Source organism: Dunckerocampus dactyliophorus, chromosome 20 (genome assembly GCF_027744805.1).
Source record: "Dunckerocampus dactyliophorus isolate RoL2022-P2 chromosome 20, RoL_Ddac_1.1, whole genome shotgun sequence".
NCBI lineage: Eukaryota > Metazoa > Chordata > Actinopteri > Syngnathiformes > Syngnathidae > Dunckerocampus > Dunckerocampus dactyliophorus.
Genome location: NC_072838.1, coordinates 18,284,031 through 18,311,539, shown reverse-complemented (window position 1 = coordinate 18,311,539; position 27,509 = coordinate 18,284,031). Strand labels below are relative to the sequence as shown.

Sequence of the window (27,509 nt, the reverse complement as noted above, 5' to 3'; positions counted from 1 at the left end):
CATTAGGGGTGCATAATATTGTGGTTAAAAATGTAATGATGCAAACGAATTCAGCTGGAGGAGATAATGTTTCTTTGGAACACAAACACAGTCTTCGGGAAGTTGTTGCATCCAAACACACATGCACACAGCTAATTATATTACGGTGTGTGCGCGCGCTCGTCTACTTTTTGCATGAGTAGTTCACTCAGCTGCTCCCTGTGTGAACTTGTGCGCCTCTCTCTGAAGGTGGGGGCCGGCCGCCGCAGACATCAGCAGGCGGGGAGGGAGCGACGCTTTCCGCCGCCAGCCCCGGAGCAGAGCAAGGGGGGACGCCGAGCTGAGCCGAGCCGAGCCGAACCGAGGAGAACCAGGAGAGGAGGCACACGGACCCAAGCAGCCCCCCGCCGCACCTCACACAGTAAGCCGCATACAAAACTGCTCTCCCCTCCCTCCCCAACCGGGGGCTTGCTTTTCTTGTGTCGCTCCTTATCGTGGAGGAGGGAGGGAAAAAAAGCAAAGGGCGATTCGTCTAACTATGGTGGCTTTTTGGACATGTCAGCAAGCGAGCGATCAGAGAGAGTTCCGCCGGCTCTCGTGTGGTGCTCGGCGGGTAAAGTTGAGCACGAGCCACGGTGCTCGGCGGCGTCGTTAGCCGGGCGAGGAGCGCGTCAGCCCGGCGTGCGAGCTTCTCCAACTGCGCCACTCCTTTTGCACACTTTCGCCCCTTTTTTTCTTCCCCCCTTAGCGCTCACATTCACTAGCAAAGTGCGTCGCTTCCAGTAGGCGTTTTGCAACTCTTTGTTTGTGCAAAAGGAAGCTTTTTGTTTTTTTTCATGCATTTTTATCTGCGTCTCACCATCGCGGAAGTGTTGTCGCCTTAACACGAACGCGCAACTACCAAACCCGGCTTGACATGTGTTTACTGTGCATGTTTCCCCATCTTTCCTGTGAAATATTGTGTATGGAAGTCTACGAATACACGGTGTTTGTGTTCTTACATGGGCGTATGGTTGTAAAGGACACACTGGCTTTGTGATTGCGAGACTACCCGTGATGTCATTCATCCCAGCTTGGGCCATTATATAACGGGACTGTGGGGAAGCCTGTGATAGCAGGCTATTTTTACTCTGTTTACACCCCCTTATGCTGCACTAGGCTCCACGTCCCAAGTGGTGGCCCTATCACTCACATTGTCATTCTGCTTTTTTTGGGGTTGCATGGACTGTGATGGTGTGTTTGTGCAACTTTTGTGCAGGAACCCTTTGCATACACATCCAATGGGCTGTAGTAATAGTAAAAGGCATGCATTTGGGTCCACTTACGCGCGCCAAATAGCACACCAGCACGTTGTAACACATTATTATCACAATGTGTCCAGCGCTGAAGTGGAAAAGAATAGCACGAAAGGAATTATATCAGTCATGAATTCACTTTTCTATAAAAATGTCAACTACAAACACCATTAGGAGTATGCAGAAAAGTCATTTAGATTAAATATGTTGACTTTTAGCTCCCTTGGATGATCATGAGCTGCAATGCACGAGCGCTGCTCTAAAAACCCCGCAGACGTGTTTGTGATATTGTTGTGATAAACATCCCTGAGAGGGGCAACATATGAGGCACAGCTCTCAGCATTACTGCATATTAAGTGAATACCTGAGCATTATTCTTTTTATAGACAATACGTTTTAATGCAGTGGGGTTTCATTAGATGCTAGTGTACCTAATGAAGGGGCCATTACAAACAAGATGCAGGACTCGTCATGCTTGCAAAATATCCCAATTGCAACTTTGTGGTGTTTTATAATGAAATATGTCAGCCATGAATCCACTTTTCTGTAAATAGTAAGTGCAAACACCACAAGGGGTATGCAGAAAGGTCATTTTTATTACATATGTTGACATTTTCCCCCCCATGGTTGGGGATGAGATGTAATTGAATAGAGTGAAGTTGGCCTGTTTGCATCCACATGACTTTATAAAAAGTGTTTTTTTGTGGACATACTTATATTTCCTGAACAAGAATCAGTTGGGTGGATTTTCTTTGTTTTGTTACAGTTGGCTTAAGCGTTTGAATGTGAAAAAGATTTAGATGGGAGCCTCAGGCGCTACTGCGTTGTGCTTCTTTTCACCCCTTTTGATTGGGTAAAAGTGAATTATTAAGACAACTGTTGGAACAGACTTTCTTCTTGCAATGAAGATTTCACTGCGTAAAAATACACTTTTGTTAGAAACCAGCACGCTCAGATATTTTGTACATGCTCCATGCGTGTCGAGTAAGTCGGTCGTGCATTACCCATACGGAGAGAGTGCAACAATCGCATGAAAACTCGGGTATATAAAGCTGCAGGGGTGTCTACGGCCTTGTTTTATGTGCTTTGTTGTCCCTGTGTTTGTATATATCAATGTATATTTGTATATTTTTAAAGACCATCTACATGCTGGCCAAGTCTTTTAATAAGTGTCATTAAGGAAAAAAAAAACAATATATTACGTATGGTTGTTGACGCTATGAAAAAAAATCACGGCACGTGACATCGCAAGCTCTGTTGTCAAAAAATTGCGAATGGAGGAAGTGACGTAGGTCTCGCGTATGTGAAGAACCAATCACGTTTCCGGTACGGAGCTTACGTTGCGGGCATGCACAACGCGCAGCTCGCGCGTAGTTCTCGCTACCGTCACATGAAGCCCACATGGAGCGCAAGGTCGGTACTTTTAGTGCAAGCTTGACGGGCGTTGGTCTTACGACTTGCCGTGCGTTGAATGGAGCGACAGCCGTACATCCGAGCATCCTCACATTTTGTGCGTGGTACGCGTGTTCCACTTGCGCATTGTTTGTTGGGTGTGCGGTGATCTTACTCCTTCATGGTCACCACAACTACCCTCTACTTGAGCAAAAAAAAAACACCACGAAAAGTTGTACGTCTGGTTGCGACCTATGCTTTAAGTGAATGGAGTGAGGTTCCCTCCGTTGGCAAAGTTAGCCTGTTTGCACCTGTTTTTTTTTTTTTTTGGACATGATCATAACTTGTCAACAATAATCAGTTGGTTTCATTATCTTTATTTTGTTGCAGTTGGTTTATGCATTTGAATGTGAAAAGATTTAGCTGGGAGCTTCAGGCGCTGCTGCGTTGTTCTTTTTCTCCACTCCTTTTGTTCAGGTAAAAATGGAATTACCGTATTCAGACAAATGCTGGAAAATCATTTCTTTTTCTCTGTGCAAAACTACCCTTTTATCGATCGATGATTAAAAGCACATCCAAACTTAAAAATGAATCAGCACAAGGTTGGATCGGGTTGAAAAATGCTCCAAAAGTTACAGTTGTCGTTACAAGTCAAGGTGTTAGCATATTTAGCTCTCAAAGTAAGACAATGGTAGGTTTTTGGGTATGGACGTTGGACTCATAGGTGAGCATGCACACACACACACACACACACACACACACACACACACAAAGGCTTTGTGTAGGAAAACACCAGAAAGAACTGCGGGTGGCGGAGCCTTTGATTCACTGGACGCTGGTCGCTTTCAAATGGTAATGAGAGGCAATTAGATGCCGATGTGTCATAATCACACGCCATTTAACTACACTTGGCTCAGTGGTCAGAACCATTTGTACACAGGCACACTCAAACATACGTGTGCTAACATCATGCCTGTGTGTGTGTGTCTGTGTGTGTGGTTGTGAATTTCACAGTAGGATTAATACGTGACCTGCTGCAGGAGTAAAGCCTTTTGTGTGTCTATAGTATATACTTACACAGGCATTAGCACAAAAGCCACAATACTCTACCTTCGCTCTTACTGTGACAGGTCTCAGGTGGTCAAATGCACATGTAACACTTTTACCTGTCAATCAAAGAGCATTCACATCAAAGTTGATACTTGTAGCTTTCACTAGTTTGTACAGCACTAGCTGAATATTAACCAAAAACAGCTATACTAGTCATGGGGAGCATTTATCTTGGCTGTGAAAGCCTTACAATTTTAGTAGGGCTTGTACAAAAAATAGCACAAGCCTTATTTATGTGTATTATTTATGTCTTGAATGGCTTATTTTCTCAATCATATTGGGTAATGTGAGTGTAAAGGTTACTATAGGGGTGTTATTTTATGTCTAGAGGGCTTTAATAATGTTAAAATCCATATTTAGAAGGGCTGGGGTTATTCATTGATTAATTTTTTGAAAACCTCAATAGAGTGAGGGCGCGATGTAGCGAGTAACGTCTGTATTAGTCACAAAATGTGCATATTTAAGCAAATTTGAGGTATTTCTGGCCTAAATGAAACATTTTCAAGCATAAACATGGCTAAATGAGCTGAGCTATACTGTAAATATAAGCCATTCAGAAGATGCATTGAAATCATTTGATTTTGTAGTATTCTACACTGATCGCTAGGTGTCAGTAATGTTACATTGATGAGACAGTAAGTACTCAGTGTGACTCTCCCAAATGTGAGCGTGTGTGATTCTAAATGATCTCTTGTTTAGGGCTTAAACGGCTTATTTTCTGTCTCTTATGTCTACTATATTGGGTAATACGCACGTAAAGGTGACTGTAAGGGTGTCATTTCATGCCTAGAGGGCTCTAATAATGTTAAGTACCGTATTTACAGTAGAAGGTTGTAAACAGGTTTTATACGCTTTAAGAATAAAAATATTCCACTTATAAATAAGGAATCCCACTTTGCGGAAGTTCACTTATCACAGTCGGGTCTGGAACCAATTAACCGTTTATTAACTATATATTGCACAAAACAGAGCCAGTGGTGTAAGAGCGCTAAAAGGAGCAAACTGCTCAGCCATTGCAAACAGCAGTACGGGAGGCGTAGCACGCATGGGTTTCACACAAACGCTTTCATGATTTTAAAGCGCATGCAGAGCTAGATAAAGCCGCCGGTTGCTGACCACTTGTGATACTTCAAATGCAGTTACTCCCGTCTTGTGGAATAAAAAAAAAAAAACTATACCAGGAGGTTGGCTGCAGCCACGACTGTTGATGCCTTTTTTTTTTTTTTTTTTTTTACTCAGTGTTTTACTTAGAAATCTGCTTTATGTGAATTTATATCAACGTTTTTGTACCATTTGCCATTAAAACATCTTAAACCTTGGACTTAACAGGGCTATTATGCTCAACTAGCAAAAACAACAAAGATACAGTCTTGTCATTAGCAATGAAGTGAAATGTAAACAGAAGTGTGACATTGTGTGTTAAAGCAAGCCATTAGCTTGAACCCACTGGTAACCTCGCCTATTATGCTGTGTTTCCCGTCGCTGTTATACTTTGAGGAAGGCGTCTCGTTGACGTGACAAGCCGGCATGAGGACAAGTCACACATATTCACCGCAAAGAGACGCATTACGCAAACACTTGTTATGATAATGAACATCCTTGTGAAACACGAGGCCACGTAAAATGACACAGGAGCAGAACAAGTGGCAAATGGCGCATGGTGAGCTTTACCATTCATACTGAATCCACAGATTAATGATGGTTCACGCTGAGATATGCCACTTTTATTCTGCAGTGGCAGACTCCTCAATAGCTGCTCATTTGCTTGTGTGAATGAATGAATGAATGAATGAATGAAAGGCCAATGACTGGCCAGTGTGCTTGTGGCTAACACAATGCACTGCTCCTGGTAATTGTCCTAGGCGGGCTCCAGTGTGTGGTAGCACAGCAGTTCTGGATGGCTCTGCACGCTGTTTTTTTTAACACTGAGTTCCACTGACGTCACTGCAACCCGGACTTCCTTATATGCTAAATCAGGGGTCACCAACGTGGTGCCCGCGGGCACCAGGTAGCCCCCCACGACCTCACGAGGTGCCCGCAAGCCTGCTTTTCATTCAGGTGTTCAGTTAATAATGAAAGAGCAGTAGAAAGAAAAGCATTGTGAAATACAACATGTGAGTTGTGGACACCAGCATTTTGTTCATGTTCTGGTAAAACAAGCATATTCGCTTTGTTTGGGTTTAAAATAAGCTCTGAAAATAAATGTTACAAAAATGAGTAGCTCTTGGCCATTTTCATTTTGTAAAAGTAGCTCTCACAAGGACAAACCTTGGTGACCCCTGCTCTAAATGCTATAGGCCTGCCCTCACCCCGCTCTGCTTCACTCTGCTTCTTTCACCGTGTTAGCACGTATGGCTCCCAGGAAATGTTTGTTGGGGTGCGCCTAAAGAGGCAAGCATCAGGCAGAAGTGGTTGGACTTGCTGATTCTTGGCCAGCGAGAGAAAAATATGCTCATCTGTCAACACCACTTCACACGGGACTGTTTTGTGAACAATGGCCAATACGAAGCTGGACTATCCACCAAACCGTTGCTGAAGTCCGACGTCTTTCCAACGTTACTTGGTCGTGTTGAAGAGTCAGAAGAGCAAACTGTAAGTAACAGTTTATCAGCGACCTAACTCTGTTTATTTTGTGTAAGTAATCTGACAAAAGCGGTAGACTGTGTAGCATCATAGAGTACAGAGAGCGGCGGGAGTGTGACCAATCACAGCGGAGTGGGCTCAGCGGGAGGCGTACCTGGAGGAGTTCCTGAACTGACGCCATCTTGGCTGTGACGTCACGACCAGAACACATTCCAGGAACCAGATTCAAACACATGCAGCCATGAACTCCCAGCAAAGCCGAGAAAGTGACATATTCACAACAATAAGACCTCACATCACATTACATGACAACATTCACCGATGTTGTCTTGTGATAGCTATTAGAGGTGCCACAAGAGCTCCTGTGAGATGTAAAAAATTAGTGCCAGTTGTAGTGGGTTTGAGTTCAAAGCGTGACCCCCTCGTGCACCCCACACACTCGTCATGCCACAAAAGGCAGCAGCGTAGGCGGCAACAATGGCCTCTGCATTCGACAGAGAGGAATTCAATAACAGGAAAAAAGCCAGTGATAGAAACAATCAGTGGAATACCAAAACCCACCCTGCACTCGTGTTGTTCTTGGCACGCTCACGAGGATGCCGATGTCTGCCGATGCCATATCCCATTCCGTGATTCAAGTCAAGCACATTAGTCACACAAGACGAGATTGATAGCAGCAGCTCTCATCCAACCTGCTAAAAGTCATCCTCCTCCGCCAGGACTGTGGTTTGAACGTGGCTGGATGCTGGACTGCTTTGGGTTGACTTGCTGGTTGGCTGGGTGATGGCGGCTTGGACAGTCCGGCCTCTTCTCTGCAGAGCCTCATCTGGCGGGACGCATTTGGCTGAAGGAGACAAGAGTGACTGACTGACTGACTTCCTGTTTCTGACACTGGATATTTTGGCCACAATCAGGACCATGCGTCTCACTGTTTTTCCTCTCATAGTATTGGGGCGGACTGTATTTTCACACCACACGGCTGTGAAAGAGACATGTCGTATGTTGCTAGCCGAGGAGAGGCAACTTAATTGGACTTCCAAACGACAGCGTTGTGATTTAAGAGTGCGGCTAAACAAACATGGCAGCCCCTAGCTTGGAGTGGAGGTTTTTGCTGCCCTTTGTTTTTGCAGCTGACTCCCTCTGGCTTCCTCCACCAGAGGGAGCATCCGGCCTCCGACTCCTCTGGCTCCCTCTGGTGGACAGAGGCAGCTGAATGAATCATCTTGGAAATGCTCTGAATGAAAGGCTGTGCTGGGACAAAATGCATTATGGGAAGAAATTAAAATAGCTGTTGTTTTTTATTTATAAACTCGTATTGGTACTTGTATTGTATATTTGTTAGCTACCTTTTGAGTGTTAAGTTGCTGTGTGATGACTTTAGTATTCTTTGTAATGTTAGGGTTAGGGTTACTGTGAGCCAGACTGTTAGTTGAGTAATGACCTCCTGCGATTTCCAATCAAATAAAGAGCTACCTGGTCCTCATGGACTCGTCATAATGTGCCATTTTATGACGTGCACATGTGCGGCTTATAGTCCAGTGCAGTTTATATGAACAAATCTCTTTTTCTCTCTCAATTGAAACACTTAAACACTGGAAATTATGGTATTTCTTATGGAAAAAATATAAGTGAATAGCGTCTGTTTCGGTGAGCGAATGAGCTAACCAAGGTTCCACTCCATTTCCATTGTTTCTTTGGATTTCATTCAAAAGCCTCCTGAAATAGAATGTTTACAAGTTTAGAGCGTCCACGTTTGCATGTTTTTCGTACAGCGTTCCCACCGTATTTGTCGAGCACATGTACAACGCCCTTTTGCACTAAAAACAACTTGATGGTTCACTTAATGATGGTTTTGGTTCACCTCACCGATACTTGCTTTGTTAGCAAAAGTTATTAAGCTGTGCCCAGGGCCAAGGAAGACTTTTTCAATATTGACATGCCGGTGCTGATTCCGATAAAGGTGCAAACCCATGATTGGAGCCAATGTTCTACCAGTGACGCTTACTGACATAATTCATAAAAAGGTGTTGCACTGATCCAAAATAGAATTGTTCAACTTCCAACTATCCCTGTTGCATAGAATGAGTGACTTTGCACATATTCAAACTAGGCGGCCTTTTACGACTTAAACTTGGCCCGACTTTTGCATGGAAATACATGCACACACACACACACACACACACACACACACACACTTGTTGCACACCACCCATCCTCGTGGGCCCGCCCAGGGAAAATACCTGCGGTAGGAGAGAAGAAAGTTGACATAACGGGAAATTACTATTTCATTCCCTTTTGAATGGCTTTTATGGGAAACGTGGAGGTTAAAGGCACACTCGCTCACTTTTATTGTGGAACCTCCAATGAGGTGTTTCTCTCTGAAGGCTACATTTTATGTTTACTGTAAAGGATAAAACTCTTCACTGATGGCCACGCCATGATTCATTTCATTTGCTGTGTGCTTCTCTTAGTTAAGTCTCTTCTTGTGTGTGCGTGTGTGTGTGTGGCGGCTTTAAAAGTATTTACCGCAGCCTTGAAATGGTTAGTGGTGTTGCAAAAAAGTCCCCCGACTCATCAAAAAATGCACAAAAAATAAATGCATACGAAACATATAAAATCAACTATAAATGAATAAAATAAAAAATAAAACAATACAGAAAAATATATAAATTACTCTAAATGTAAAAATTCTTAAAACGACGCAAATGAAATAAAAATAAATTCAACAAAATGCTGGGGGCGTCACAAGATCTCGCGAGATTAAAACTGTGTCATGGGCACCAGGACTGGGATGATGATGAGTTCATGAATGAATCGCACAATAAATGAAAACGAACTGGATCATTTTGCCGATCTTCATATGTTGCCATGTGCGCGCGTGCCCGTTTTCCTCGTCTCCCGCCTCCAAACAGACAGGACGAGGATTCACTCTGTGCATTGGTCCAAGCACCTTGGTGCGTTTGTTCCATAGAACAGCGGCATGAACGGAGGGAGCCCTTTTGTCAGTCATGCAGTCTTTGTTTCGGTGGGTGTAGGCGGGGCCGCTAGCATACACAGAGTGCAGAAGAGTGTAGCCTCGAGAGGAGCAGTGCGAGGTAGTAGATATTCCATTAGTAGATGGCAATCTGTTTTCTTCAAAGAAAAGTTAAAATCTTGTCTTGTCTCGTGTATCGTCTAGTGGCCCGTGACCCCCCTGGTATTTACCTTGTTAAATATTCTCAGTCAGTTGTGTCCCATTAAAAATGATGAATCAAAAAAGGAAGAAAAAAACAAATGCATACGAAACATATAAAATGAATAATAAATGACTGTAGTTAAAAAATAAAACACATTTTTAAAAGTTGAAAATAAATTTCAATAAATAAAAAATCCTTAAACTAAATTAATAACATGAAATAAAACAAAATTAAACAAAATGCTAAAGTTTGGATGCCTTGCCACCTATCTAACACGGCACCATCCATTACCTTCAACACCCCACCCAATTTGATTGAAAAGATGACCCCCCCCCCCCGTGGCAGAGTGCTTCTGGTTTTCTGAGGCGTGCGCCCAATCATCTCGCTTTAACGCTACATGACAGGCCATTAGCTCTTCCAGCAAATCCCCCCCACGCCACTTCCAGCGCGACTCCCCGAGATGGATAGCTGAGTGCATTTGAAACCTGACAGCACACGCCACCAAAATATAGACTACTGCTGAAAGGATAAGGGCGGGGGGCTCGCCATTACGAGACACTTCACTTCATGGATATCATTTGCACTTACTTGCGGAGGAGGAGGAGGGTGTGTGCATGTGGTCAAGGGAGTCACCATTACTTCAGACCACAAAGAGCGTATGCTGTAGTACATAAATGCCAGCACTCATCAACACACGTCCTCTAGTAGGATTCTATTGAAAAGTAGGCCATTATTTGGTTTTACTGAATGCATTGCTTACATGTGGTCCACCCGCAAATGGCGAAAAACCACAAGTAATTGAGACGTCCACAAAAATGACATGTGAATCAAAAATCATCCAAACTTTTGACACAAAAAAAGACATTGGATCGGTTCACGGCCGGGATGAGAATCAGCACCTCCAAGTCCAGGGTCCATGGTTTTCCTCCGGAAAAGGGTGGAGTGCCATCTCCGAGTCGGGGATGAGATCCCGCCCCAAGTGGAGGAGTTTAAGTACTTTGGGGTCTTGTTCACGAGTGAGGGAAGGATGGGCGCCAGATGGACAGGCCGATTGGTGCGGCGTCTGCGGTGATGCGGACTCTGCATCGGTCCGTCGTGGTGAAGAGGGAGCTGAGCTGAAAGGCAAAGCTATTAATTTACCGGTCCATCTACGTTCCTACCCTCACCTGTGGTCATGAGCTTTGGGTAGTGACCGAAAGTACAAGATGGCGGTACAAGCGGTCAAATTGAGTTTTCTCCGTAGCGTGGCTGGGCTCTCCCTTACAGATAAGGTGAGAAGCACCGTCATCCGGTAGAAGCGCTGCTCCTCCGCATTGAGAGGAGCCAGATGAGGTGGCTCGGGAATCCAAGCCTCCCGGACGCCTCCCTGGGGAGGTGTTCAGGGCACGTCCGACCGGTAAGAGGCCTCGGGGAAGACCCAGGACACGTTGGAGAGGCTATGTCTCCCAACTGGCCTGGGAACGCCTCGGGATCCACCGGGAGGAGCTGGACAAAGTGCCCGGGTAGAGGGAAGTTGGGGCTTCCCTGCTTAGGCTGCTGTCCCTACGACCCCACCTCAGAGAAGCGGTACAAGATGGATGGATGGATGGATGCACTTAAATAAAAATCCCAATCAATATTTCCGATTTTGAATCAGTGTCACGTTATTGTCTGAATACTGAAAAAAATAACCTGCAAATACTCTGAAGTTGACATTGTGTGTCAATGCAGACGTCAGCTCTTTCGCAACAACTAGCAGAACATGAACCGAGAACATTGCAAAACTGTTAATTTAATGGCAGAGCTGCTGAGAGCACCGCCAACATTTAAATAGCGCTTCATTTACAAAACACATTTCCACTCAGTGTGCTCATTTGTCATGAAATACAGGTGCCATGTTTGAATAGAACGCTCATAAAAATACCAAGAGTTGAAGCAAATATTCTTCAGCTGGTGCGCTACTGCTAGCTTACGTGCTACCTGTTGGAGACCGCTGTGCTAGCATCACTGTCTGAAGCTGGACACACTATGTGTTTCTGTTGCACAACTTTGAAACACAACTAGTGTTTTGAAGACAAGCATAAGTATTAGAATGTAACGAGAGCAGGATTGTTAAGTGACACTTTAAAAAGGTAAATTGTGATGATGATTGATGATTGATGTATCCCACGAATGTAATAGCCACGTGTAGCTCCAAGATAGCAGGATGCTAGCAGGGTGCCGCCAACATATGACTACATATTTCAGGGCTTCGTTCTCCCGATAATAAGAAACAAAGTGAAAGTCAACACAAGACGTTTCGCGTATCTGGTCACTGGTCAAGTGCCAGCAAGACAGACAGGCAATTGCGCCGGATGCCTTTCACAATAAAGCGCAGTGAAAAACTTTTATATTCTAAGTCGTTTTCAAGCTTAATGTGGTCAATATGTGTGTAAATAATAAGATAAATATGTATCCATACAGTACAGCATTTGTATACATTCATACAATATATTCATTGAATTTGTTTTCAAATTCCCTAATTTTTAAGGTGTGGTGGCTTTTATTTTGTAGTGGCGCACCACCACGATCAATTACATGTAGCGGAAACCCTGTCATTGTCTTTGTCTCACTCTCTAGCGCGGAGCAAAGAGACTGAATGACGAACAGGAGGGTTCACTCACTCCGTTCATTGTGCTGTAGAGCCGACACGCCCAGGGGTTGAGAGAGATGCACAGAGTGAACCCTGTTGTCGTCCAGCCTGTTTGGTAGAGAGAGGAGGAAAACAAAGAAATGCATGCACAGGGCAATATATTGAGGCCGGCAAAAATATGGAATTAGTTTTTATTTATCATGCGGTTAATTAATTGATTGCTTATGGTGACAATTGACCTGCACAACATGTATGACTGCTATAAGATAGAAATTGTGTTGCATTGTTTATCATAAGGGGATTTAGTTCACAATAGGAACAAATCAAAGGTCAACAGCTTCCTGGAACAGCGTCCAGGTTATACTGTACATATCGTGATTATCTTTTAATCCCTCCTTAATTCTGCTAAGAACATGTTGCACTCATCAGGTCTCATTGAGAACTTTGTGTACGACTGAGTGACTCTGAAGCACGTGAGGTGTTGTGTGCAATGGGCGTTTTGGAGGTTTAGCTGTGAAATGCGTGCTTTAAAGTGCACGGGAAGACGCTTTGGACCATCCGATCGCCATTCGGGAAGCGATGGTTTGCGGATTTGCACTTACAATATCTCTGCTAATCTGCTGCAGATGTTGCAGAGAGTCTGCCTCGCAATGATCACTCAGAAACTTGATGACATCTGCAAGTTCAAAAGCGGCACATTCTCGCTGTCTTCTTCTTCCCCTGAGCGCAAAACGTAAAAAACACCCATCCACACCACCACACAAACCTCTGATGATGTAATCCTCCCAAAGCTTGCACAAGGCTGCTAAGAAGCTGCTGGATTTGCAGGGTTTTTTTTTTTTATTGAACTTTGCGAAAGGTTTCTCCTTGTCCTGTTGGCTGCTTGAGTGCTAATACGGCCAACTCTGGGGGGTGTTATGTTGTTGTTTACTTCTAAGCCTCTAAAACAGTAGACACAGTTCCACAAAGCCTCGTAGAAGTAGTAAGCGCGTGTCCTCGTTTGTGTGGTTAAGCCTCATTAGATGGAAAAAACCCGAGGATGACCTCAGGCTGAGGAGACAGTGAAACATTTGTTACTCGCTCCTGCTGGGGGGGGGGGGGGCGAGAAACGAGGTGAGAACACTGTTTACTTTATCTTATCAAACATGGAGGTTTAGCAGTGCTGGAGATTTCACAAGGAAGGACTCTCCAAAGCGTTGCACCATCCCTGGTAGACATCTGAGCAAATACGTGATGTTTGCCGTGCACAGCCACGCTGTCAGCGCCACTTTTTATGACCCGACACTGAACTCATATCAGTCAAAACCACTCATGAATACCTTTCACCTCGCATAGTTATTGGGGGGGCCTTTATTTGCTCAATGGCAGCGAGTGTGAGGTATCTATTTGTACAAATTCACTTTTCATAATAAATGGACACGTAATTTCCTAATTGAATACAATATTAAATACAAATAAGAAATAGTAATAAAAAACACATTTTTTAAACTTATTTTAATATTTTTCTACTCATTTTAACTCCCCAAGGGAAATTCATTCATTCATTTTCACTTGAATGTTAAACAATAATATATATCTGAAGTAATGATGAATGAAAATTCTGTCTACTACAATAATAATGAGTAATTTGAAAATATAATAATATAGTGCTTACTATAATATTAATAGTGATAATAATAATAATGACATACACAATAATACAAATAAAATACATAAATGCACATTTACTCGTTCCTAAAGTGAAATAAATTCAGGCTGACTATTTTGGATATTAGGGTCGTAAACGATAAACCGGTGCGAATATAGCATAATTTAGATATTTATTCCAATATTGCTGAAAATAATGTAAAAATTACATTGATTTGAAATATGTGTATTGAAATATTACAGAAATTACACGCAATTCAAGAAATTATACTCCACAAAAAAAACTATTAAAATATTCCAAAATATATACGAATCACTGATTGGGCATTTCTGTGTGGAGTTTGCATGTTCTCCCTGTGCGTGCGTGGGTTTTATTCCGGTTTCCTCCAAAAACATGCATGTTAGGTTAACTGGCAACTCTAAATAGTCCATAGGTATGAATGTGAGCGTTTGTCTACACGTGCCCTGCCATTGGCTGGACACCAGTCCAGGGTTTACCGAAGTCAGCTGGGATAGACTCCAGCATACCCCTGCCACCCCAAGTGAGGATGAGCGGCATAGAAAATGGAAGGATGGATGAATATTATTGAGTAAGTCAAACGATGCTGTTGTTTTAACAGCAGGCGACATGAAGCCAACATTCAACCAACTGGAGCAAGACAAAATGTGTCCACATGTGAAAAACACACCCACTTTCATCCATCCATCCATTTTCTATACCGCTTCATCCTCATTAGGGTCGCGGGGGCATGCTGGTGCCTACCCCAGTTGACTTCGGGCGACAGGTGGGGTACACCCTGGACTGGTGGCCAGCCAATGGCAGGGCACATATAGACAAACAAGCATTCACACTCACATTCATACCTATGGACAATTTAGAGTCGCCAATTAACCTCACATGCATGTTTTTGGAATGTGGGAGGAAGCCGGAGTACCCGGAGAAAACCCACACGCACACGGGGAGAACATGCAAACTCCACACAGAAATGCCCAGGGGAGAATCAAACCCAGGTCTTCCCGATCTCCAAGCTGTTACTGTGTTGGCCAACGTGCTAACCACTAGACCACCGTGCGGCCCACCCACTTTCAAAGTATGAAAAATGAAGGTGTGCCCGTTTATTGACAAGCTAACTTTGCGGTTAGTGTGTATCGTATCGCACGATTTAGAACCATTTTTAGTGTCCTTTTTAGTGTCCTTGGCACCTTTTGTCATTTCAACAAACGAGCAAAACGACACACTTTTGGTCTGTTTGCAGTTAAGCTAAGCGTACACATCCTTCATTGGGCCTCTCAAGATCTGATGTCACCAGAATGCACTAACATGAATCTCTTACAAACCTCTTCATCTCGCCTCAGTGACGCTGCCAAGGACCCGAGTAGAAAACACACACATTAGCCACACACACACATACACACACACACAGGGTGGTCTCAGGTCAGGCAGCTCTAAGTGCGATCCCTTCACACATCCGCAAAAACACACACACGAATGTCTGCATGATTAAAGACTGAAAGTGGGGCAGACGCACACTCGGAGCTGTGTGAAATTGCCGCACTTCCTTGCAGCCAAACTGCGCGGCGTGTTACAGTACACACCCCTGCCGATCTAGCAGAACCGCCGTCTGCCCAACCTTAACCTCACCTTAACCTTCAGTCTCCACCCTCAGAGCATTGACATCATAATCTCATGTCCCCTAATCGGGGTGGGAATGTCCCCACGATGCAAGGAACACCTGACGCATTGAACACAGCAACACACGCTGACGAGCCGCACAGCATCGCCTCAATTATTAATGATGAAGCCCATGAAGCATCACCAGTGATGAGTGCCAAACAACAGATGACCGCATTTTTAAAATAACAGCCCCTCGCTCCCGCCCTCCCTCCCTCCCTTCTTTCATTTTTGCTTTCCCAGATTCCGATCCAAGCACAACATTGCGAATTTCCTCAAATAGCGGCCCTCAGAAGCTTATCATGCCAACGCAGCGCTGCTCAAAGATGTGTTTTTGGCAGCCGTATTTACTCTCAAATGCAGCAAATGTCGATTTAAAAAAGTCCTAAAGTCGTCGACTACTTCTACCAGCTTCGATGCGTGCGTGACCTTGGTGCAGTTTGCAGCCCTGCGGTGCCTTCCTGCCCGCCCATGTGCCTCGCAGGCATCCTTATAACAAGCTGCCACGAGCAAAGCAGAGCAGCAACACGCTGTACTGTAAACACACGCCTCACTTACTACGCTGCCAGAGGACGGCCGCGTCATTAGACATGCTTTAGATGTTCCCTGCAAAAAACACATCCTATGCGGCCGGAGCATTCTGCGTTCTGCAAAAAAAATAAATAAATAAACGCTAGTGGGAGATCACCTTCTTGACAGGAGAGCTCTGCTGTTTTTAGGGATTTCAAGCAAGAACGCTAGCGAAGGATTGTCTACATGACACAAGTTCTGCTATTTTTAAGGACCTTCAACAAAAAACCTTTGTCAAAGATCCTCTTATGTGATATGAGTCATCTGCTGTTTTTAAGGACTTCCTGCAAAAAAGCTAATCAAATATTTTGTATATGACATGAGAACTGTTTTTAAGGATGTAATGCAAAAACATCAATCAAAGATGCTCTATATGACTCTAGCACTGCTGTTTTTTAGGACCTACTGTAACAACGCTAGTCAAAGATCCTCTATATGACGTGAGAGCTGTTTTTAAAGGATCTAACATCAATCAAAAATCCTTTACATTATATGGCTCAAGCGCTGCTGTTTTTAAGGACCTCCTGCAAAAATCCTCACGAAAGATCCTGTTTTTGACATGAGAACTGTTTTTAAGGATCTAATGCAAAAACATCAGTCAAAGATCCTCTATATACTCAAGCGCTGTTGTTTTGAAGGACCTACTGTAACAACGCCAGTCAAAGATCCTCTATCCTCTGAACTGTTTTTAAGGCTCTCACACCAATCAAAAATCCTCTAAATGACTCAAGCCTCCCACAAAAATGCTAGTGAAAGATTCTGTATATGACATGAGAACTGTTTCTAAGGATTTAGAAACTGTGCGGTTTGCTAGATAAAATCATGTGAAGGTTGGAAGCGGGCGTGATCTGGCCTCCCTCTCTCACATGATCTCGCTGCTCAGATCCTCACCACCAAAACCAAACAGGCAGCCTGGTCTCTTGCGGCGGGAGGTCAGAGGTCACGGCTGACATGTCCGTACTCGACCAGCCCCGCCCCGCTTGGCCCGGAGCTACGACTGAAGAGCTCGACATCGCCAGCCCGTCAAGGTTTTGACAGCGTGGGCCGCCGCGGAATGCTAACAGCCGGGCGGGGGCGCGGCCACGCCGCGTCGTCTGCTCTGACCACGTGACCTTGTTTATGTAACTGATTGTGAGGCTTTCATGGAGGGGAGGGGCGTGGCTTCGGAGACTCGTTTTCTGACCTGAATTGCTGCATTGCTCCCCCAGGAGTACATGCTGATCCATACACCAGAATCAGACCTGAGCTGGTGTTCGGGGGAGTGAAGGCATGACCAAGCCATGATGTTGTGGTGGGAGGGACAGCTTGTGTTGCCGCATGAGTGCACATCATGCTGGGAGCAACGTCCATGCAGTCCCATGTGCTAAGAACTTCAGCAAGGACGATACTCTAGAGATGCTATACTTTAGAGTAGTCAGTGTACAGTTCGTATAGCGACTAGGAGTGCACGATAATTATCCACCGATATGAGGGAATTATGACATCATACCGATAAATCAGATAACATTAAAAATAGCTGAGATAAAAACGCTCCAATAAAGCGTGTGGGTGAGTGAATCAAGCGCTCCGTTTTTGTCCTGCCTGTGACCTTAACGGCCCGTCGTAACTTCCCCTGAGCTCACTTGTAAACAAACCTTCACTTTCAGAGGAAGACATTTTACCTTGCTGGACCACGCCAGGTGGCTCTTCCCGCTCTATACTCCGCTTCTCCTGAACTCCGTAGCGGTACACCGGCTGCTCGGAGCGTGTGCCTGAATACAGTGCACCTTGCTGGGCCACAGCAAGTCGCTCCCTCCTCCTGTATACCCTGGTTCTCCTGGTTGTAGTGATGTGCTAGTAGTAAAGTCATGATATTCCAACAGGTACAGTTGGTCAAATCCTAATTTGTTCCAGTCCTTCTTGCCTCCACGTGTGCACAAACTACACTTAATTGTAAATGTAAATTTTATGGGCATCGGTGTGAAGAAAAAGATCTTGTGCATCCCTAATATAAACACACCGCCATTTTAGTCTAAATCGCTGGCAACACAAGTGAGTGCAAGATAACTGTGTCTTAGCCTGTCAAGCATGGTAGTGGTGGTAGCGCGCATGAGTGCTACTGGCACAGGAGGAGCTGCGGTTCATTGAGCCCGAAACACGAATTCCAACAAGCAGAAACTGGGCGGTGTGGTAGTTTCCCCCAATATGATAAGGAGCCCAAACAAGTGGCCAAGTATGTCTCCTTCAGACCTGAACCCAAGTGAGCACCTGTGGGACATCCTGAAGTGGAAGGAAGCAAGGTGTCATCATGAAGGAGTGGAAGAGGATTTCAGGAACGACTATCTCTTGTGACTTCCATGCCCGCAAGGATCAAAGCAGCGCTAGCTAACAGTGGCACTCACACTATTTAGACAATCATGGCTGAGTGGAGACAGAAAATCTATCCTGCTACACAAGCTGTGCACTGACTACTCTAAGCACTGCATATCCGAGTTGACTTTCTACAGCGTTGTCTCTTGGGAAGGTATCATAAAGTGCTTGATGAAAGCATTGAAAGCTTGATGCTCACAATGGAGGACGTGGGAATGTAGACGATAAAGTGACATGATGATGATGATGATGATGATGATGATGATGTGTGAGCAAGAGAGAGAGAGAGAGAAAGGACCATAGAGACTTGGTAGATCAAAAGCAATGGATTATTACTATGCATGCGTGGGTTGCCTGTATGTCTTTTGTTTGTGTGTGTGTGTGTGTGTGTGTGTGTGTGTGTGTGTGGCTTTGAAGATTCTGTATATGTCTATGTGTTTCCCCCAGGACACCCCCCCTTCCCCATCAAAGTTGCTGAGTAAGTTTGGCTCATTGAGGTGAATCACTAGCTGCACCAAGAGTCCCCGTGATTGCATGAGTCGCCGTCACGGGTCACGGTGCTGTGTTGTGACGTGTTGCCATGGAGACCACCACAATTAGAGCGGGGAGGCGAGAGCATTAAATAAACCAGTAGAGAGGCAAAGAAAGCCTGCAGTAAACAAGGCTAGTTTAGAGAAGTAATGGAGTAAATAATCCATTGCTAATGTTTGCCCCCATCCCTCTTACCAACCTGTGCACGGGTGTGTGTGTGTGTTTTATTTGTAATCTTATCTAATATGCGCTACGCTGCACGTACACACGTATGCATGAGTGGCAGCTTTGACCTTTGAACTTGCAGCACAGTTGCACCAACCCAGACGGACTTCATCCTCTCATTCACTGCAGTTCACCTCTCTTTGTTGAAACATTTACAAGTTCCACATTTGAAAGACGTGAGCTAACATAATAGCCAACTATCTAGCCTTGATGCTGGAATTTAGACTGCTTGAAAGTAGGGCTGAGTACAAAATTTTATCAGATTAATTATGGGTTTGACTTTAATAATCAGGATTAATCACCATTTGCAACTAGGCCGGTTTTTACTATATTTTATTGAGCAGGGTTATACTGTATATATTTGTGTGTCGGGGTGTCACAAGATCTCGCTAAATTAAAAGGTGATTTCTTGTTCAGAAAAAAAATGTCCCATGGACATAGGCCTGGGACAATAATAAATAAATACATTCACCACACAATCAATGAAAATGAACTCAATCATTTTGCCGGCCTCCATATATTGCCATGTGCATTGGGTAGTACAAATGTAAAGGTGACTATGGCGGTGTTATTTCATTCATAGAGGGCTATAATAATGTTAAAAAACGTATTTAGAAGATTGCAAACAGGTTTTCTATGCCATAACTACAAAAATATTCCACTGATTAATATTGAATCCTACTTGGTGGAAATTCACCTATTGCGTTCAGGTCTGTAAGGAATTAACCGTGATAAGTGAGGGACGACTGTACACTGTAACTCTGCACTTGTCCAATATAATAACATTCTACAACGTACCATGAAGGCGTGGGACGGGAGGACACAAACGTTAGCGGCACTAGCATAGCTACAGCGCAACCTCGCTTTAGGTTAGCCTATTTGATGAAGAAAACCAAAATTATCGAACTTACAGCTCCCACGTCTCTGACAGTTGCCAGAGCTTCGTGCCATATTTTAAGATGTGTAGCGAAGCCTGGGAAAGGAGGGTTTTGCCTCTTCTCTCCAAAATGGAGCAAATGAGGGCGATGATAGAATTTTCTCACGTTTGGTGCTCATAAACAGGTTTTGGGGACAAATATTACTGTGAAAACATCATTAATAAGGTACTTTTGCATAATAGGAGCTGTTGAATATTCATACAGGGTTATTTTACACACAGGATGACGTATTTTTGCCTACAAGGCAGTTGTTTTGGCTAAGTCACGTACAAGAAAATGATGACATGGTGTTCTTTTGTGGCGTATTTATGTAGGTTTGTGTGGAACAAGCTTATTCTGTCTCTATCTCTGTCCTCTGGCGTGAAATCTTTTAAATACTCGGTGAAGTCACATGTTTTGGTGTGAGCGCAAAGGCAAACAAGTGTGCAGACACGGCAGCAAGAGTATCTCCACAAAAACAGAAAGCGAGCATGGTGTCATGCGGGTGTCGTCCTTGCTAACAGGAGCATTAGCGAGACAAGACACACGCACGCATATACAATCCTGGGCTGCTGAGTCAGAGGAAAAACTTGTCTGTGTGTGTGTGTGTGTGTGTGTGTGTGTGTGTATGTGTGTATGTGTGTGTGCGCGCATGCACTTGCAATAGAGCAAGCAGCCTCTTCCATTAATCAGATTGACAAAGTGAAAGCAGGTGAGGAGACCATATTGATTGCCACTCCTTCCGGTCAATAGGTCGATTTTAATTCATTGAAAGAAGCGGATTAGAAAGCCATCCAAATACGTACAAAAAAGTATTTTCACTGCATGAGTGACACCTTTCCCTCCAGAGTTAGGAAAACAACACAACCAGCAAAGTGCGTGACAGTCACAAGTCTGGCAGTGTGAGGCTGTAATCAGCCAGCCGGTCTTGTGTCGATGGTACCACAATGCGGCCTCTCTCGCACACAGGCAGCTCACTGTGCACATATGGAAGTTGTTGGATTCAAGATTCAAGATTCAAGAGTTTTATTGTCATATGCACAGTAAAACAGGCAGTTATACCATGCAATGAAATTCTTATTCTGTTCATTCTCCCAAGAAAAGAAAGAAAACACAAGAAAAAGAATAAGAACATAAGAAACATAAATACCAATAAATTAAGCAACAACAACAGAAGAGATATTAATACAGATAAATAATACAAATAAATGAATAAATAAATAAGTAAATAAATAAAAGTGCTATGAGTGTGTGTTGCGTGCGGCGTGTGTGAGTGCTTCGTTGAGAAGCCTGATGGCCTGTGGGAAGGCACCATGTGTGCAGAAGGGGCATGGGAAGCCAGCGCAGGGGTAAGATTGATAGAATATTGATAGTATTGATAGGTGACAGCACTCTCTTTAGTGTCTTTGTCTCGGTGGGTGGAGGGTGCACTAGCATACACACTGTGTGCAGAGGAGTGCAATATTACTAGATTGCAATCTATCGTCATATACAGTATTTTTACATTTTTTCTTTCTTAAATGTAAAGGTAAAATCTCGTTTTGTCTCGCTCCTGTAGGCTCAGTCTCGCGTCTCGTCCCGTCTCGTGACCCGAGGGTCTAATCATTTGTATTTTTTTCGGTTCTCTTTTCAGGGAATGTTGAAAGCACCTGCAGGTGGACGGACGTGGACACGTGGCGCAGGACCCCAGGACGCTTCCCCTCTGCCGGCGACGCCATCCACATTTGGCGACCAGATCCGCGGCGCCGCTCGGGTGTCATCTCTGGACTGAACAACAACAGGCTCCGCCTCCTCCGCTCACATAGCGTTGCCGCCTCCTCCGCTCACATAGCGTTGCCTCCTCTGCTCAGGTACGTCCCATTCAAATGTTCCTTGTCTTCCGCTAATAGCAAAGAAGCTTTTAAGGGTTAGCGCTGTCCAGTGGCTGACGGGTTGCGGGAATATGCTCCATTATGTCCACAGGTCACAACTTTCCGCCCATTTGACCCTTTGTCAATGGAGGATATGAGACGTTTGAGCACGCCAGGGGTGAAAGTTCATTTGGCTTACTTTCTAATGGAGTTTGGTTCACTCGCATAGACATTCTTCCTCCTCAGTCGCCTGTTTGCCTCCTCTCCGTTTTCCATTGAAGCTCCTTCTTCAGTGGTTTTTATCTGCAGCTCAGCAGTCTTCTCCCCAGTTGGAGGAAGAGGAGGCTGAATAGAGGATCTCACTGAGGAAGACAATCCCTGTCTGTTCACTGGCTGCATGCATAATCTCCTCTTCCTCCTCATTCACCTCCTCCCTTCTTTATGTCATCTCAAAGAGGGTCAACCAGAGAATCAACACGATGTCGTTTACTGATTGGCCGTCTCCACGTTACTTCAACCTGCTCATTAAACCTCTCACATTTCTGGGAGGCTGCGACTCTTCGGGGGCGTGTTTGCAAATTCTGCACCGCTTTGATTTCGTATTCTCGAACTGGGCTGTGAGAATATGCCGAGAGAGAGAGCAACAGCGAGAGAGAGAGAGAGAGCGAGAGGGGTTTAGGGTTAGGGGAGTTGTATGCATTCAATGCTTTTATTGAAGTGTAAATGACTCATGCCCACTATCGCAGGGAGTTAGGCTGCAGTCGATGATTGCAATAATCTCAAATTAGCTAATCTGGCACAATGTTCCCCCAAATATAGCCTTCTGACTGTCAAAACTTGTACGAATAAACCAGTGTAATGGAAATATATTGTTTTGGTGTCATCGCCGTGTGTCTGTCACCTTAGTCTGCATGCGTTGCTGCGGGACACGCTGCATGCGTGTGGAAGTGAAATGTGAGACTGTGGAAAAAGCCGTGGCCGTCATCTGTCATAAGACATACGTGTCGTGGAACATGGGAGGCCAGCGAGGGAATTCTAGTCAATTAAAGGATAAAGCAGGCATTTTTAAACCCTTGTTACTGTTATTAAAGTCAGAATTAATTGAGGAACATGTCATCAATTGCGCTACAAGGCGCTCTAATAATAACCTGCATCATGTCACGTTCCGCAAGTTTGGATTCTTGGGTGTGTTTTTTCTCCTGTTGGGTGCTTTTATTTTGTTCTGTCTGTTTCCTGTTTGGCACCGTATGCTTTTACTCTTAAAGGGAGCTGGGAGCACCCGTAGTCCCCACCATTGTCACCAGACACCCAACTCACGAGACGCCACGATGCACAAGATTGGAAAAACACACTTTTTTTATTATTAAACCGAATCACAAATGCTGGTCCCACAAGTTGACGCTGAAAGATGTTATTGTCAATATTTTTTGAGACCAAATAAACCATCTATCCATCCATCCATTTTCTATGCCGCTTATCCTTATTAGGTTCACGGGTATGCTGGAGCCTATCCCAGCTGACTTCGGGAGAGAGGCAGGGTACAACCTGGACTGGTGGCCAGCCAATGGCAGGGCACATACTGTACATGTATAGACAAACAAGCATTCACACTCACATTCATACCTATGGCCAATGAAGCTAACATGCATGTTTTTGGAATGTGGGAGGAAACCAGAGTACCCGGAGAAAACCCACAGTGATTGTGTCCAAACTCTACCTCCTTCTTGGCCCTGTTTGTCCGAGGCTGGTTTGCATTGTGGAGGGTTTTCTTTTTTTTTCTTCTTCTTTTTTTCCAGCTTTCAGACGTGCATTGCACAGCATTACTGAGATGGAGCTCACTCCTGCTGGCCTGCTCAACGGAGTCTTCACCTTTGTTAATGGCTTGTATTTAATTACTGAATAAAGAGACACTATATTTACTCGCTAAATATATTGACTGTGTCGCTAAATTGTCAACTACGTATGAGGTGTGTTATGAAAAGGAACCGCTGATCGCCGGTGCTTGAAAGTTGCAGCTGAGCCAAATGCAATGTGCATCAATGGAACCGCTTGGTGATCAAGGGTGCAGACGAGCTGCATCGAGACGAGATCTCTTGCTTGGAGAAAAGCTGTACCGTGAGAACAGGGCTTCTGCTTGGACCTCAACAAGCAGCAAGCAGCTGTTCAAGTCCGATGGAAAGAAAGAGCCACACGTCACTCGCTGATGCTGACGCTGGGAACACCATCGTAGGCTGGATTGCAAGATGTCAATAAAACACTTCATATGCGCTCACAATAATGCCTTGCACACTGCCACTTCCGTATTCCGTTTCTTCTCATTCGCAGTAGCAATGCCATAGTTCACAGTCTTGGTTGGGTTCTGGCTGCTCTGTTTTTGCGATACAGCTCTTCTCCGAACGAGAAATCCCGCCACATTTTAATCTCCCTAGTGATTACACTTTTATTTACATCTCCCATCTTTTTGCTCTACTTTTGCTGGTACTTTTGCTACCCGCTGCGATCCGTTGCATCTTTGTTAGGTGTTGTCTTGATCTGTGGTATTTCCACCTCCCTTGGTGTGTTTATAACAGGTGTAAGCGACTCGCGTTGATAAAGACTTGTAACAGGAAACACACTCCTTTACTGTAATTAGTAGACACCTGACATGTTTGGGGTTGCGCTAAAAGCAACAACAAAGAACTCACTCGTAGTTTTGGAGCTCCCCCCAAGGTGAACTTTTTGTATGATTTCCCACTAATTTCCCCGTTGCTTTAACTCCCACGTGTGCAAAACTCCCCGACACTTTGCGTCCTCCTCGCCTCAGATTTTTACCGCATTACGCCGTGTGACTAATGGCGGCTGACATCATAGCTGGCCGGGCTGGCCCTCTGCTAATTGGGTCGAGCCACCTGATTGCATTACTCGTGCAGGACATTAGCCGGTCCTGTGTTTGCGCGGGGAGGAGAACGTATGGACTTGTTTATTGCATTGCTTGTTCGTAAACAAGTGGGCAGAAGTCTCGCTGTTGGTAGTTGCTATCAGGGCTGCACTTTAGCGATGTTGATGTACTGTATATATACCACAAGGTTGTCATCGGGTGGATTCTTTGCATGGGATGTATTAGCAGCCATGCTCCTTCCCCATTCTTCTCTCCGCCATAAGTGGCACCTTTTCAAGTGAGGTAACCTGATTAGAGTAATGGATGCAGCCAGCTTGAGCCTCTCTCAGCAGCTCCTTCAATGCACTCTGTACGTTCTGTTCTGTACATTAGCGCGGCCCTGGGGATGCTCTCGCTCGCCCCTCGTCGCGCAGTGGAGTAAAACGTAAAAGTGTGGCGAGAGAGAGAGTGAGACAACAAAGAGATCACGTAGCAGAGGACGAGCGCTACCTGCAGTCGAGAAGCTAATGAGATACTTGGCATGTTTCAGTGTACGAATGTCACATGTGACCTTATTGTACATTGGGATGATGAAACAAACCTTTAAATCTTTATCAGGCGTTCATTTAAGTGTTAAAGATGGCTTTTTCCATGAAAAACAGTCAAAAGTTTAGAAACACTTTGTTATTAAATAGTATGATAGAGTGTCTGAAAACTTTTGACTGATACCAAAAAAGGCTCCTGTCAAATGTTTGAGGACATCTTTCTTACTATTGAATGAGAAAGTATCCCCAAAACTTTGACTGGTACGGTAGAGTAGAGGTCAAAGCACCAAATTAACAAACAAAATAAATGTATTCAAAAAAATAGTTGCAATAAGAATGAAGTGTTAAAATAGAGAGGGTAAGAGAGAGAGGGAGAGAGAATGGCTCTTATACAGAGGTACAAGCGGAATTGGGAAATCACCTGTCCGCGCATGTACAACATACCACACAATATGACAGGGGGTAGACAGGGCAGCGTGACTGGGCGATACAAGGGGGAGAGGGAAGGGGAGGACAAGAGGAGAAGGGAGGAGGAAAAAAAGCAACTCCACACTCTGCTCCTATGGCAGGAGGACAGTGTGGGACTGGCAATAAAACCTCAGCAACATAGGAACAAATAAGCACGCTTTACAACGTTAGAACTCGAAGACTGCCACCATGGGAGGTGGAAAGGGGCGTGGAGGTATTCCAGCTCAGGCTGGCAGCCAGCCACCCGTCGCAGCCACAAGTGCGTACCATGGACCCCGCCTGTCAGTGCTGGGGGGGGGATGAAGCAGCGAAACAAACAAGAAAAATGTGATAATAAATCATTTTTGTATGCATTTTATTTTGTGAAATGTATTTTTTTATATATTTTAAAAGGTATACAATTTTTAATTCCTATTTAATCGTTGAGTTTTCATGATGGCCATGATTTGTTTCTTTCCTCGTTGCTTGTAGTTCTACTGCAGGTGCCATTCAGCTTCCCAAAAATGGTTCCATGTCTGATAAAAGATCAAAAAAGCCTTTTTATTGATTTTTTTAATGAGATGCACTGAAACAAGTTCAGATTCTGTCTAAAAAGCCAATCTGGCCACTGATTTTACGTCTCATTCCGCAACAGAGACCAATTAGCTGCTCCAGCATTCCAAGTCTGAGTGTTGTTTATATAACCAACACAAAACTAGGCAAAGTCTTTTCTATTTTCAGGTGTTTTTTGTGAGCCTGGCAAAAAGGTCGTGAGTGAATGAGTGGGAGTGGCTTGTCATGGCAACCAGGAAGTTGGCAGTGCATGATGAAGAGGAGTTCCTCTCTCCTCAACGTCTTGTTTGTGCTTTCACCTCTTTGTCAACTCTTGCCTCCATTTGCGCCGTTTCATCCCTGACGTCTGCCTCCTTGTTTACCAGCGTTCCCTAATTCCCGGGCCAACTACGACTGTGCCGCAGCCTCCCTCCATCTGTGTTTCATGTGCTTGTTTCAGCGCTGACAGCCTCAGACTCCTTCTTCATTTCTAACAAGCATCGTTTGGGTTTCTGCGACAGTTAGCTGGCATTGTTAGTCCCGAGTCCTGTGCTCCTGGCACGTAGGAGATCGTTTTTGCTGTAAAACCTTAAAACCAGCAGAGAGTTCCCATCATATGGAGATGATCTGACTGCCGTTTTCGTAGTACATTTGGGTGCAGGTGTTGTACGCCATTGCAAAGCTTGCAAGTTTGTGGAGATTGCGTTGATGTCTGTGTCCAGACGGGTATCATTTGTCACCTTGATCAGAGCTGTCTCAGTGCTGTGGGGGGTCTAAAGCCTGATTGGAAAGTATCAAACACATCAGAGAGGAGAAAGTCAGTAAGCTGTTGGTATACAACCTTTTCTAAGACTTTTCCCAAGAATGGCAGCTTTGATTTGGGCCCATAGTTGTTCAGTCCTTTGGCATCAAGACTGTGCTTCTTCAGAAGAGGCTTCATGACAGCAGTTTTTAGGGCCTTTGGAAATCTTCCAGTCTGAAGTGAGATGTGCTCAGCACAGACTTTAGAAATCTAGTGGCTAATTCACCAAGGCAGAACGTTGACTGACCCCGCCTGCAGATGATCTCAATGGTTAATGTTCCTGTTATATTTGGAATTGTTCAGGAAATGTAAATAGTTAGCCTGCGCCTAGCCTTACAGCCATCAAGACACACTGACCGCTGCTGCAGGCTTTCATTATTTTCATCAGGTGCGTATATT

At 44.5% G+C, this 27,509-nt stretch overlaps 1 protein-coding gene across 4 annotated transcripts in view; it reads left to right on the top strand.

Annotated features, from left to right (window-relative positions):
- The first annotated feature begins 206 nt into the window (after positions 1-206).
- The window catches only part of atxn1a (ataxin 1a), a 60,051-nt gene continuing 32,748 nt past the window's right edge, over positions 207-27,509 (top strand). For all 4 annotated transcript variants that reach the window (XM_054764239.1, XM_054764244.1, XM_054764241.1 and 1 more), the window contains exons 1-2: positions 207-400; positions 21,691-21,907. The gene's annotated coding sequence lies outside the window, so the exon portion shown is untranslated. The remainder of the gene's footprint in view (positions 401-21,690; positions 21,908-27,509) is intronic.